This window comes from Ananas comosus, unplaced genomic scaffold (assembly GCF_001540865.1).
Source record: "Ananas comosus cultivar F153 unplaced genomic scaffold, ASM154086v1, whole genome shotgun sequence".
NCBI lineage: Eukaryota > Viridiplantae > Streptophyta > Magnoliopsida > Poales > Bromeliaceae > Ananas > Ananas comosus.
In genome coordinates this window covers 26,368-40,811 of record NW_017890665.1, presented here as the reverse complement: position 1 = coordinate 40,811, position 14,444 = coordinate 26,368, and the positions used below count along the sequence as shown (strand labels likewise).

The following is a 14,444-nucleotide window of genomic DNA, read 5'->3' as shown; positions in this document are numbered from 1 at the left end:
GGAAAATTTTGTCAAGTTCCATTAGACCTTATTGGTTTCCTTCTGTAAAGTTATAGAATATTCTGTCGAGTGACAGGAAACTTCATTAGGTTATAAAATATTCCTTTAAAGTTTAATAGCAGTGTTAATTTTTGTGAAAAGGGAAGACAATTAAACCCAATAACCGATACGTTTATTTAGTAATATAAAATAAAAAAATTAAAGATCAAGTAGCCTTTTCACAATGGACTATAGTTCAGTTAAAATCTGTATCTATTTACTTTTATAGAAATATGGCTTCTTTCCATAGAGAGCATCTGCTGATGCTGACTCTCTAAATCACAGGTACTTGGAGTATTTGAATGGTCTGGCAATAATCCATTGCCCCCAGAAGTATGGTTACTCCCATATATTCTGCCGATTCACCCAGGTTTTTGCTCATCTGTTCCTCATAGATTGATTTCTTTTGGCATTTCGAGTCTTCTTTTTTTCTTCGCTGGCCATAGTAAATGGTTAGTTTCAGAGAAAGCTGATAAGAATTAGATTATGGACAACACATAATTGTCTTAACTTGATCTCAGTCAAGAGAAGTCACCTCTTGCAGTTACCTAAGTTTGTCTTTCTTATGTAGATCAACAAGAGGATTGCTAATTGATTATATAAGTATAAGCTATCCATCATCTCTTCTAGCTGTATTGAATTGGAAGCACATGGTCTTTTAGCTGTATTGAATTCTCAATGTGTGTTCCTTGTATTATGCCATCACTAACTGTACAACTTGAGTTTTGTTTTGCTTCATTCAAATTCCTCTAGCTAATAATTTCATTCTTTTTTTTGTCTCACAGGAAGAATGTGGTGTCAGTGTCGGATGGTTTATTTGCCAATGTCTTACATTTACGGAAAGAGGTTTCTTGGTCCAATTACACCAACAGTACTGTCACTCAGAACGGAGCTATATAATCTTCCCTACGACCAGATTGATTGGAATAAGGCTCGTAATGAATGTGCAAAGGTTCGTTTGAGTTGATACGAGTATGCCTTTCGTGTAAACTTGAATTTCTTTCGACAATATCTCCATCTTCAATCTGAGTAATACCTTCCGTCTCTTCAGCATACTTTCTTTGTCAGTTTCAGCAATGTTTCTTAAGCCTTTGTGTTGTGATATTCTTAGTTTCTTTCTTTCTTTATTTATTTTCTTTGGGGCGAAGGCGCAGTGAATTAAGAAAAGACTGGATGTAATTGGTTTGATTTCATAAGTTTACAATATTAGAATTCTTTCTATAGTCAGTATCCTTTCTTTTATGCCTATTTATATGCTCTTAGATACAAATTTCCCATCTTTACATCCTTTTTTTTGGCATAAATTCTGCTACTCTGAGCATTCACAGTTCTGTTTTAACTCTTGATTCATCCATCATGGCTTAGCAACTGAAGCTTTATATGTATATATCCTAAGATCTTTTTTGTCTGTCTTGATAAATATGATAATTCTCTTCGGGTTACTAAGAACCTCAAAGTATCTCTTCTCAATTAACTTTCAATAAAACTATCTAATAGCCAACTTAGAGATGATCTTGCCAAAGTTGTACGTAGATTATCATAAAGTGAAATCTATTGATAAAATATTGCCTCTGAGTAAGTTCACTTTTTAGGTATCTGCTTTTTAAAAGTATCATTTGCACAGAGGGCATGTAGGTGAAGCTTTTGGCAATTTGCTTTCTGTGCAGGAAGATCTAGTACTACCCATCCTCTTGGTACAGGAATATTCTTTGGGCTACTCTTCATAAAGTTTGTCGAACCTGTTCTGACTGGCCAAGTCGCCTGGTAGCAAGTTGAGACAGAAAGGCTCTAGGACATACCGCCATCGACAAGCATATTCATATTGAAGATGAAAATACCCGATATGTCTGCATTGGTCCTGTTAAGCAAGGTATTTGATATTTAGCATACTCTTTAGTTGCGTTAGCGGATGCTAAAGGTTGATGCTTGGTATTGCTTTTGGTTAATGCCTGCGCATAACGAAGATGATGATAGTAGAAAAAGTTAAGAGCTAACGATGTGGCGTGCCAGCTTATATTAGGGTTGTTTAAGAAACATTATTCTATTTTGTATACTTTATTTTAACTCCTGGGGTTCCTGCTTAGCAAGAATAAATGGATTGGTCATGTGATATCGCCGTAGGTACCGCACGATCAACCAACTGTTCCCTTAAAGGCTTTTTCTCCTAGTTTGTCTGAAACTATAGACTTTTTATCAATTTGGAGAAGTCCCTTAGATCTTCGTCTCAATTGCTTTATGCCAGTTAGTCCTTCTTGTAGTAAAGGCTTGTAAAGTTATCATTTTACCATATGCTACATTAACGTGGATTATATGCCATATAACTTTGCATGTGGACCGTTGTCAACGTGGTGATTGCGAGTATATTGACAGTTTCAAACTCTGATCATTTTTGGGAACGCCAAATGGCAATATTTCTGATGTCTTTAAATATGGTTCTGCGGTGAACTATTAAACCCGTTTGTATTACTTGTATGGTTGCTTGACGTAAGATGCATGTGAGCTTGACTTTTCTAAATCATTCGTGTTGTTTTTCTTCATTCGTCAGCCATGAGCGAATGGCAAGACAACTTTACTCCAATTTATTTCTGTGAATCCGCTGCTTGAATGTGAAAGGCTGTCCATTCATATCTGGCCCTCATATTTGAGATTACTATGATCTTCTTTCTGCAATTAAAACATTCAATCGAGATAACAGGAAAGCCACAAATTCCACAATCAGCAGCACCATATTGATTAACTGTTGAATGAATCTGACGTTTCTTGGGCATGATGTTACTGGAGCAGGTACTAAATATGCTTTGAGCTGCTGGATAGAAGATCCAAACTCAGAGCATTCAAACTGCACATTCCAAGAATACTTGCTTACTTGTGGCTTGCAGAAGATTGGCTATTGAAAATGCAGGTTTTGACATTTATATATACCTCATCCTTCTTTTTGTTAAATTGATTGATGTGATCTCCTTATTCATGCCCTTGTTTAAGATGATTATGTTTCCATAAATATTACATTTGTAATGCTAGTTATGTAAACAGTTTGCTGGCAGCCATTCCTACTACAGAAATATTTAATAGCTCAACAAGTATTGTGTATTGAATGCAGGGAAATACAGATGGGCAGCCAAATTGGTGGGAACACCGCTTTTCCACATGCTCAAGGCAATTGTCGACTAACGCTTTATTCGAAGAATATGGTCCTACTCTTAAGCTGGCTCATGAAATACATAAAAAATACACATGTTTGTTCCATCATACTAGGGCAATCTTTTTACTTCAGATGATCTATTGAATTTCCCTACTATTTTTTTATAATTATATATTCCAAATTAAGAAAGGTTCGGATTGACTGACCCGTGTGAAATCTGAATTACTGGTACCATGGGGCTGTAGGTCACATATCCAAAGGGCATGGCCCTTTTTCAACTGCTGATCATAGATGGCGCTATATCAGATTGCATGCAGAAGGGATCTTAAGGTAATAATTTTCCTATGAAAATGAATTGTTGGGGTTCTTACATTTTCCAATACCCCCTTGTTATCCCAGCCTCGCTGTTATTGTCCAAGATTTCTCCCAGAATTGGTTGGCCGACGCCGGTGGAAGCAAGAAAACCTATAATACGATGGCTGTCAATGTCATTCTATCCCTGATGGTAAGCTTTCTAGTGAATTTGATTCAAATCATTGAAATTTTCCTTGTTGCAAGATTACTATACATTCGTATACTTTTTGGCTGAATGTTCTTAATTGTCATTGTGCTTGTTTAATATATTTAATGATAGAATTAGGCTACTATACTATCTATATTTACGCGGAGCTCCAAATACTAGATAGTCCTTGTTTTCCGATCTTAGCGGTTCAAATTAACGATCCCACTCGTAATATGATCTAGGGTATATGAAGTTTCTAGAATAAAATTTTAGTTTTTTTCGACATCGTTTACTTAATAAATAAATTATGTCAAAATGGACGGTGGAAATTGAATAATCTTTAAAATTTGGTCATAGGACTTTTAAATTCAAGATCAAGAATGTTAACCTTAATCTAGAAAGTTTAAAGTATTTTCTATCAAAATTTGAAGAAATTTAGATTCTTCTACACCGCTAAACTCCAAACTCGCTATAGTAGCCATTGAAAATTGACAATTTTGAAATGGTTTGATCATAAAGTAAACTATGTCGAAAAAATATAAAATTTTATTTCTAAAAACTTTAAATACCCTAGATCAGTTTTAACGGTATGGATCGTTGATTTGAATACCCTAAGATCGAAAACGGGACTATAGTACCGGAGCCCCGGTACTATAGATAGTATAGAAGACTAGCTCTATATGTATATATATATAAATATGGAGTCCGGCTATGGTGCTTGTAAAAGTACCAAGCATTTGGTACTTGTAAATTTTTTACCGTTAGATCTACGCCTTTAATCATTTTCACCCGTTAGATTATACTATTCAACCAACCACCCACTCAACCCTAGGGGGCCCACATCATCCCTAACCGCACATTTCTTAATCTAATGGCTAAAAATCTACAAGCACCAATGACTTGATACTTTTAAAAGCATAGGAGCTCAATTCTATATATATGACATCTATTATCTATTATCTATCTATTACATTGTATTAAAGGAGAGTTGGGAGAAATTGGGAGTGACATTTGTCCCTCAATTTCTGTCAATTCTCATTAATCCCTTCCCTTCAACAATCTATTACACTAAATTATTATTGCCTACAGCCGGGCTGCTAATGCACTGAACCTATTTTTTAATGATTGAAATTATAAAATCAAAATCTATTATAATCTAATCTAAGAGATGCGCACTAAACTATATAAAAAGCCTATGTATAAGAAATTACAAAATTTAAATTTTCATAATGGGTTTTAGGAATGTGTTGTATAAGATTTTCTTATACTCCTGGTACGCGGAACAATTTCTCCTCGATCATCCCATCTCCCCCGTCTCAACTATTAAAAATTATTGCCTGCACTTGGTCTATTAGTGCATCGCGTGCATTGAACCTATTATTTAAAGATTAATATTGTGAAATTAAAATCTAATATGATAGGTACGGTCTACGCCATATAAAGAGTCTATATATAAGAAGTTAAAGAATTTAAATTTTTATAATAGGATTTCACGAATGTGGTGTATAAGATATATTTATACACCCGGTGCACGGAACAATATCTTTTCTGCTATTACTAACAATATTTTATTGATTATCTAAAAATATTTTTATAGTTTTCCCCTCTAACTTTTTTCACATATGCCTTATAAAATAATTTAATTACTAACAAGCTCTTATAAAATTTTATGCCGCACATATGCCAATTTATATTATTTTTAGTTAAAATCAATTAATTATTAAATATTTTTATTTAAACTTATTTAATTAATCAGGCTAATAAAATAATATAAAGAGATAAAAATATTAATTAAAATTTACTATTAAAATATTTTATATTTGAGGCATCATGCGGCTCCTTAACTAGTGCAGCTTTAATCCAAATTTCAATCTATTGCAATGCCAATCACCACAATTAATACATTGTTCTATAGAAGTATGATACTGCTGTGCTTATGAGTTCTCTTAGTATGTGATCATATTGTTTTGTTTGCGGCATTTGGACTATGCGTTTAGTGTATCATAATTCAAGAATGAGACAGTTTCTTCTGCAGCATGAAAAATCTTTTACACCGATTTTGAATATTGGTGCTCATTGTTGCTTCTATAGAAGTTAATATCTCTGCTTGCCTACTGGGAAATTCATGTGCTTCTTTTCTATGTTATTGCCAAGCCTGTTTAGTTGGGTTTGGAAATTATTCACCCTTATAATCAATAAGACAAACCATGCAGAACATGTAACATTTTTTGCATATCTCCTCGTGCAATGAATAGTTAAAATGTCCCTCTGTGATCATATGGTATCAACTAAGTACAAAATCTACTTGTATAAAATAATTAGCATTTTGGTGTTATAAAACGACAATACCATCTATTCTTTTACCTTTTTGAACTGTTCAAAAATGTTCAAAATTTACTTTGGATGGGCCCATTTACATGTGATCCCTCTGTCTCTATGTAGAATGAGAATGGTGGTTTTGCAACATATGAATTAACAAGATCTTATGCCTGGATGGAGGTATGTAGATTGAATTCTTTCTATTTTGCTATTTGTTTGCCTGGATGGGGGTTTGTAGATTGAATTCTTTCTATTTTGCTATTTGTTTATTCCTTTGCTATTTGAAAGCTTCTTGGTAATCTTTTGTAGATTAGTCTTAGTAATCCGAGACAAAACATTGTGCTTGGCTGTTAGTGGTGATAATATTGGCCTTGCAGGTGTAGTTTAAGTATCCGATTTTTTCTTTTCTTTTCAAATTCATACAAGACTTTCTATGAAGTAAAACCATGCTTTTGGTCTGTTGAGGAAGACAATGTTTCAAGGTTTAAGGAAATATATGATCATTTGACTAACTACTGTAGAATAATAATCGAGAATGCTGACATGTATCTTGAGTTATTATCATAGCCCTTTCAATTACGATAACCATATGGCATCGGCTAGAAAATGATCAAAGCTGAGAAATATACAAAGTTGCCAGATCTTTAGAAGGTTGAATTAAGTGAATAATTATCTGTTAAGCCTTGTCTGTAGGGTAGAGTTATCTTTGCAGAGAAAGCCAATTAACATTTAAGAGGAGAAAATTACTGAAATTCGCCTCTAGTATTGCCTTTGAAAGTTGTTTCCTAGCTAAGTTAGACCTTTGATGCACCTTTCAGGCCAGTTTATTTTCATCCAAGAATTATACGATAATTTGCAAATTAGTCTAGAAAGATCGAGAAAAACATGCAGTGTTGTTTCTTGCGAATATTTTGATATATACACTTACATGCATCTGTTGACACTTTCAGCTTATCAATCCTGCTGAAACGTTTGGCGACATTGTCATCGATTATCCGTAAGATGGCATGGCTTTTAGTTCTTTTGGTAAAAAGTTTGTTTGCTGTATTCTTCCCTTACCGAAGCAAATTAACACTACAAGATCATTTTCAGATACGTTGAATGTACTTCAGCGGCAATTCAGGCTTTGACATCATTCAGAAAGTTATACCCTGGACATCGAAGGGAAGAGATAGATAGTTGCATAAAAAAAGCCGCTAATTTCATCGAAAAGATTCAAGAACCTAATGGCTCATGGTCTGTATACAGTTTCTCATCTTCCTATTTGAAGTTTCAATTGACACTGTAATTGGTTGTTAATTACAAATTCAGTCACTGAAGAATGATTTAGATTTCAATTTCAACGGATTGAATTATAACATTATAATCCCTGAAGTTGTTCCCCAATTTTTGTTTCATTCTAGGAGCTTCAATTTTAACCTTGAAGTTTGACCTTCCCTTCAATTTTATCATGAAGCTTGGTCTTGATTTCAATTTCATTCTTGGAATGTCAAACTCATAGTGCTGATTTGGCATTTTTCTGATTGTAAACCAAGTAGACTTATTGTTATGCCGAACAAACTTCAAGGACTGAATCTTTACAATTGATACAATGAGGATGGAATTGCCACTTGGGTCAAACTTGGGGGATTAGATTGGCAATTAACCCAATCAGAAATGCATTAACTTTGTTCAGATTTTACGAGGAAATTTGGCACTACTTTTCGACAGGTATGGTTCCTGGGCTGTTTGCTTCACATATGGCACATGGTTTGGAGTGAAGGGATTAATTGCTACAGGAAGGACTTATGAGAACAGCTCTTGCATCCGAAAAGCATGTGACTTCTTGCTGTCAAAAGAACTACCTTCAGGTGGTTGGGGAGAGAGCTATCTTTCATGTCAAGATAAGGTCAAATTTTCTGCTTAATTTTTTCTCAGCTTTGTCCGTGAGCCTTTATATTTTTGTGATATCAGTCGTATAGGGTTGGATTTATGTTTTACTTCTGATATTTGCATGACTACTGCAGTACTGCTAATTCTTCCTCCTTTTTAATTTTTAATTTTTAATTTTTTGGGTTGGTAGTTAGCTATGCTTTATATGCATGAATCAACAGACTTCTAGAGAACAGTGTTCTAATATTTTATATGTTAAAATATGATCCAGGCTTTTTATGATTTTATCTTGTCCATTTGTATATTCTCTTGCTAATACTGAAGAATAAGATTCTTCTCCATACTCTTTAAAGGAAAGCTTAATTTACTCAATTTTTATTCTTATATATGTATGCTTACTGCAGGTCTTCACTAGGCGGTAAAATCTAGTGAACTAGATTATGTTCCTGCCTGTAAAATCANTCCATTTGAGGTGGGGTTAGCTAACCCCACCCATTTTTAGAAGTGTTTGGGAATAAAATAGGGGTTAAGGGGTTATTCCACCCCCTAACCCCCAACCAAACAATAGCTTACATAACACGTATTTCCAATTGTATAGTGTATACCCAGTTTCATCAAACTTCAAATTACTTGAATATAATGAAATTGCGGAAATCAACCTTTGCCAAAATTACTCCTCATTTTAATCAAACTTGGTCAATGAACGTTTTGAAAAGAATTGTTGGAAAGGAGTGTGAAGCTCTTTTGTTTGAAATCAAGTGGAAAAGAAATTTTTTACGTGTATTGATACGGAAAATATATCTTTGAAGAGTATTTTCCTAATTGCTACTTATTTATGCTCAACAATTGATACATGGGAGATTTTCTTGGTACGAGGACATGTTACTATTTAAGTCTTTTTTTTTGGTTTTCTTTTCCATACATTACAGCGGTTATATCGGAAAGCATCAGGGTTTCTTTTTAAAAAATTGTGTTTGGCTTGCTTTTTGACTTATTGGACAAATCAATTAATCTGTTTTGATCTGTTTTGCCTTTGATGGTAGCCCTGTTGTTTTACACTGTCAATATGATCAAAGCTGAATATGGCATAGTGGGCATGCTGATAAAAGTTGCAACTGGAATACTCCTGAAAAGTGTTTTTAACACCTGACGCAAGTATTTCTCTTGAAAATAGGTGTATACAAATCTTGAGGGCAGCCGACCTCATGCAGTCAACACCGGATGGGCCATGTTAGCATTGATTGATGCTGGACTGTTATCACTGTCAAACAAATAACGATGCTTTCGTTCAATTCATGGGTGCATATTTTGAGCAGCTAGCAATATTTCTATGGGGAATTTCTGCAATTTAGTCTTTTAATAAAGCATGAAAGTTAATAATGCTATGTTCATTCGGAAATATATATTATTCTAGAAAGAAGTAAACAACAGTAAATGGAAAATGCTCTTCAGAATTAGCTAAATCTATTGTTTTATTAGGACCTGTTTGGCCTGACGGGCTTTGATAGAAGTGCTAACTATTGGCATGGAGAAGTTCAAAGAAGCACCAACAGTTTGTTTCATGAAACCTTCCTGCTTAGCTAGCAGCAAAAGTTTCAAATTGGAGTTTTTGCATTTTTAAGGACCAAAAACTGGTTTGAACTTGAAGCCATTGCTAGCAGCTTTTCACTTGTTGTTTGCCAAAACACCTGGTTTCTACTTCTCAGTGTAGAAGTTTTTTCTGAAACCAGGCACAACAACTACTTATTAAGTTTAAATCTACTAATTGGAATTGACATTAGAAATGACATGTGGCAAGTAGAACTAAACATTTTCTGCACATAACAAAGTGCAACTTTTCTCATTTCTTTGTGTCCAACTACTTATAAATATATCAACCTAGCTTCCAAGTTTATGCACGCAAAAAAAATAAGTAGGATAAATATGCATAAGCGTCCATCTGTCTATCTACACCTTATGGTATGGTGACAGATGTACATCCATCTGCTACACTTTTGCTGCTATGTAGGTCTCCATCTTGATCTTTATTGCTTTGTAAGTTCTTACTGAGTATAAACTTGATTGAACCTGCTTAACAAGAAACAGATAAATTTTTTTTTTTAAAAAAAGCAAGCCTGCTTTCATCACTTGATTTCTAATGCTTGCTTTTGTTTGTCTTTGATCCCTTGCGGCAGGAAATAATGGGAGTATTCAACAGAAATTGCATGATCAGTTATTCGCAATACCGGAACATATTTCCTATATGGGCTCTTGGCGAATACCGTTGCCGTGTGCTGCTTGCGAATAAGAACAAGTAAATGAGGTTTACATCTCTGTGTTTACATTGAGATCAGAATGTTGGTCATTCCGCCTTGCTCAAGGCTACTTGGCTAACACCAAGAGGAAAATGGTATTAGGACGATTCTCTATTCTAAAGATATTTTCGATAAAAAACCTTGTGGTCTAATGATCTGAAGAGAATCTCGGGTTCAATAGGTTGTTTGTTGGTTATCTCTTGTATTTCTGATTAGACAAAATGTTGTTCCTTGAATTGTATGCTCAGAACTTTTTGTTAGTTTAGAGGGCTCTATCCTGATAAATTATTGGGACAATTTAGTTGGGAAGATAATGAATGGTTTGAATAGCCATTTGGCTGAAGATAGTGGCAGGTTAGAAACGTAACATATATTTTGGTCCTCTGCTGCTGTTTATCTGGATGTACACCAAGTTATATATTTTATTGCGAGTTTTGACCACTTTTGCTGCGTAACAGAAAGCAGGTATGTTGTGCTTGGAGTGGATTGCTGTGTAAATAGTTACTAAGTTTAATGTGCTAGCTCTGATCGGTAACAACTGCTTTGTTAATATTACATTTGAAAAGAAAGGCCAATTATGTTTTGTTAATATCATTGCCTCATCAGGTAGATGAGTAGTAAGTACATCCAAAAAAGTGTAGATTTAACGCTATTAATTTTAAAATTTTTAAAATTTTAAATAATTTTTAATAAAAGTAAAATAAATTAATGTCACGTGTAAAGTTTTACTAATTTTGGAATGAAGTGGGTGTAAGGTATACACCCAACTTTGCTCTTACTAATATTTGTTTGGTATATTAATTTTTTTGTTGACTGCATCTAAGAGTCAAATTTAAATTTAATTTTAAATATACATTTAAATGTTAATCTTGTTTAATTTAAATTTATTATTTCATCTTAAATTCTTAGTTGAAATCCAATTATACAATTTAAATTTAAATTTATGAAATTTTCAATTAAAATGAAAATTCGATTTTAATTCGTGGCATAAATTTAATCTCGGATATCAAATTTAAATGAATAATTTAAAATTTTAAATAAAGTAGATTAATTAAATTTTAAATTTGAATTAAAGGTGAATTAAAATTTTAATATTCTTATTTTAAACACATAACTAAATTTTAGATTCGTCAGAATTTGTAAAATATATAAAAATATTCTATGTATATATAAAAAAATTAATTACATAACTATTACTAACAACAACTTTTTAAATTTGAGATAAAATGTGACGTATAGTTTCTAACAAAATATGACAGATGTATTTAATTATTTTTTTAATTTAAGTTTCTATTGTAAAAAAATTTGGGAAAAATAAATTTAAGCCAAAACTAATCCAAAAAAGACCTACCAATTACGTATTTGGGCCCAATAAAAGCCCATATATTGAGTCCAGTAAGCAATAGATTGGGCGGGTCTGGCATCGACATTCGGTCCCACATTGGGCCGGGCTAATTAGGGAGTCTGGTCAACTTCGGTGAGCTCACCTCCCCTGCATTATCATGTGTTTTTCCATAAAATAATTTTTTTCGTGGAGTTTCCATCAGAAAANTTTAGTTGTTTATTTTTGTGTTCACTTAAATGCACAAGAGAACAAAATCGGAAACACATAAAATTTAATCTTACATATTTCAAGTAGTGTAGATCATGTTCAATGGTGTTGATCGTCGACTTTGAGGTTTTATCATTGAAAACAAATCGGCAGCATTCGTTTACTACCAATAGTATTCTAGATCAACTCTATATATTAGTAAATATTATTATTTGAATATGAATGCATTTTTAGTAGATATGATGATAAAAATGAAGTATCTGGTACCTATTTGAATCTGAATTAGTATATACTAGTGTTGAACCCGCGCTTCGCTGCGGACAATTTTGACGCTAATATTCTGATGTAAATTTTAAAACAGTTTTGATCATATGTAATATGTAATTAAGAAAAAAGAGAAAAAGAATAGAGAAAAACTTGATGGAATTGGTAGTTTAGTAAAAAACAAATATAAGTTCAAATAGTACTGAATCTCATTGCCCATAGTCATAACTCATCTCTCTATAAACTATGTTGTGTAGTCTTAAAACATTATAAAAAAGTAAGGATAACCTCAAATATTTTAGTAAGAAACAAATATAAGTTCAAGCATTCCTGCAACCGGCAGAAAGGTATTACATTAGAAATCAAGTTCCATCATCTTTCGATCTACATCTTTAGTAAAAGACCATCAAAATGGCAGCATACAAAAGATAGAAGTAGGAGATTAGAAACATAACAGAATATAGAAACATAACAGAAGCATGATAATTGTCAAAAGTTAGAAGCCGGAGTTTGGAAACATAACAGAATCTAAAAGCCACAAACACAATGGAATGCATAGTTTTCAAAAGTAGACTAAAAAGATCATACAAAAGCCTGGCCATGCATGATCAACTACAAAATAAGTACCAGCAAAATATGCCACTTTTACTTTGGACCCAAATTAACCGACGGGAGCATCAGTTTCTGCCATGGCATTCTTTAACTTCAGAAAGTTATACTCCTTAAGCAAGTTGTTGTAGCATGCAAATAGCACAGCATGGTTTGTGGAAAGTTCATTGTATAGATTTTGATGGAAGATACTTTCATCATAATTTATATCCTTCAGTTGCAAGTCAAGTTTTAGAAAATAAAGAAACCAGTATCAAAAGAAACAGAAACTAATAAAAAAATTCGAAGTCATGGCATGTGCGAGTTATCTTCAAGGCTCAGGTAATATTGGCAACTAATTTATGCCATGGAAGGAGGCACATAGCAGGATTGACGAATTTAACAACAGCAAGTGGTTGCCTATGATAAGAAGGCTGAGAATTCTTTACAAAATTTTGCATCATTTATTTGTTTTTGCTTGGAAGGGAGGCATGCAAAAAAATTGATCATTTGTGGAAACGTAGTACCGGGCCATCCAAAGTTGCCATTTTAAAAATTCCAATCTGTGATGAATTTATAGTAAGGCTATCCAAACTTGGTATCTAATTCTCTTACATGCCATGTGTCACGCCCCGCCCCGAATCCACTACCAATTTGGCACGGTTCGGGCACATCAGACGGACCGCCGAACGGACAGTACCTCTCCTGTCCGCCCAAGGCCAAGCAACCAGATCATGTACAATTAAGCACCCAGGAATTTGCTTAAATAACATACATGATCAANTAAATTTTAAATTTGAATTAAAGGTGAATTAAAATTTTAATATTCTTATTTTAAACACATAACTAAATTTTAGATTCGTCAGAATTTGTAAAATATATAAAAATATTCTATGTATATATAAAAAAATTAATTACATAACTATTACTAACAACAACTTTTTAAATTTGAGATAAAATGTGACGTATAGTTTCTAACAAAATATGACAGATGTATTTAATTATTTTTTTAATTTAAGTTTCTATTGTAAAAAAATTTGGGAAAAATAAATTTAAGCCAAAACTAATCCAAAAAAGACCTACCAATTACGTATTTGGGCCCAATAAAAGCCCATATATTGAGTCCAGTAAGCAATAGATTGGGCGGGTCTGGCATCGACATTCGGTCCCACATTGGGCCGGGCTAATTCGGGAGTCTGGTCAACTTCGGTGAGCTCACCTCCCCTGCATTATCATGTGTTTTTCCATAAAATAATTTTTTTCGTGGAGTTTCCATCAGAAAATTCCGGGGTTATGCTTATGTGGAGGTGAGCGGAACGCTGGGATCGAGGGCGACATAGCACACATTTGATAAATGTATGAGACCCAAAATAGTCATTTTAAATTTTAAATTTTTTTTAAAATCTTCACATAGTTTGTTAATTTATATCATCCATTTATCTTACAATTTATTTGTTTCATTTCTATTAGTAATATGATTTAAAAATTATATTACTAATCTTTCTATATATATATAGAGAGAGAGACGGAGGAGAGAGAGTGAATTTTATTAGTCATTCTCAAAATAATTTTCTTCAAAATTAATAATCGGTAAATATTTGTTTATTTTAAAATTTAGGTCAAAACGAAAAATTGAAACTTTTCTGAAATTATGGTAACAAAAGGAGGCCTATCAATTAGGTTGGGCCGTAAGAAAGCTCATGTATTGGTACTTACGCCTGGTAAAAGCTAATTTACTGGTCCAGTAGTCATCTGATTTCCGCCCGCTTTTGGTTTCCCACATTGGGCCGGGCTATATTATGATGGGTAACTCAAAAGCAGCAGCTTTCGGAGTCTCGTCACTATCAGAAAGCTCACCTCCGCTGCAGTCTG

General features: G+C 33.4%; 1 pseudogene; it reads left to right on the top strand.

The window, feature by feature from the left end:
• Nucleotides 1-324: 324 nt before the first annotated feature.
• Nucleotides 325-10,609, top strand: LOC109704047 (annotated as a pseudogene).
• The last annotated feature ends 3,835 nt before the right edge of the window (nucleotides 10,610-14,444 follow it).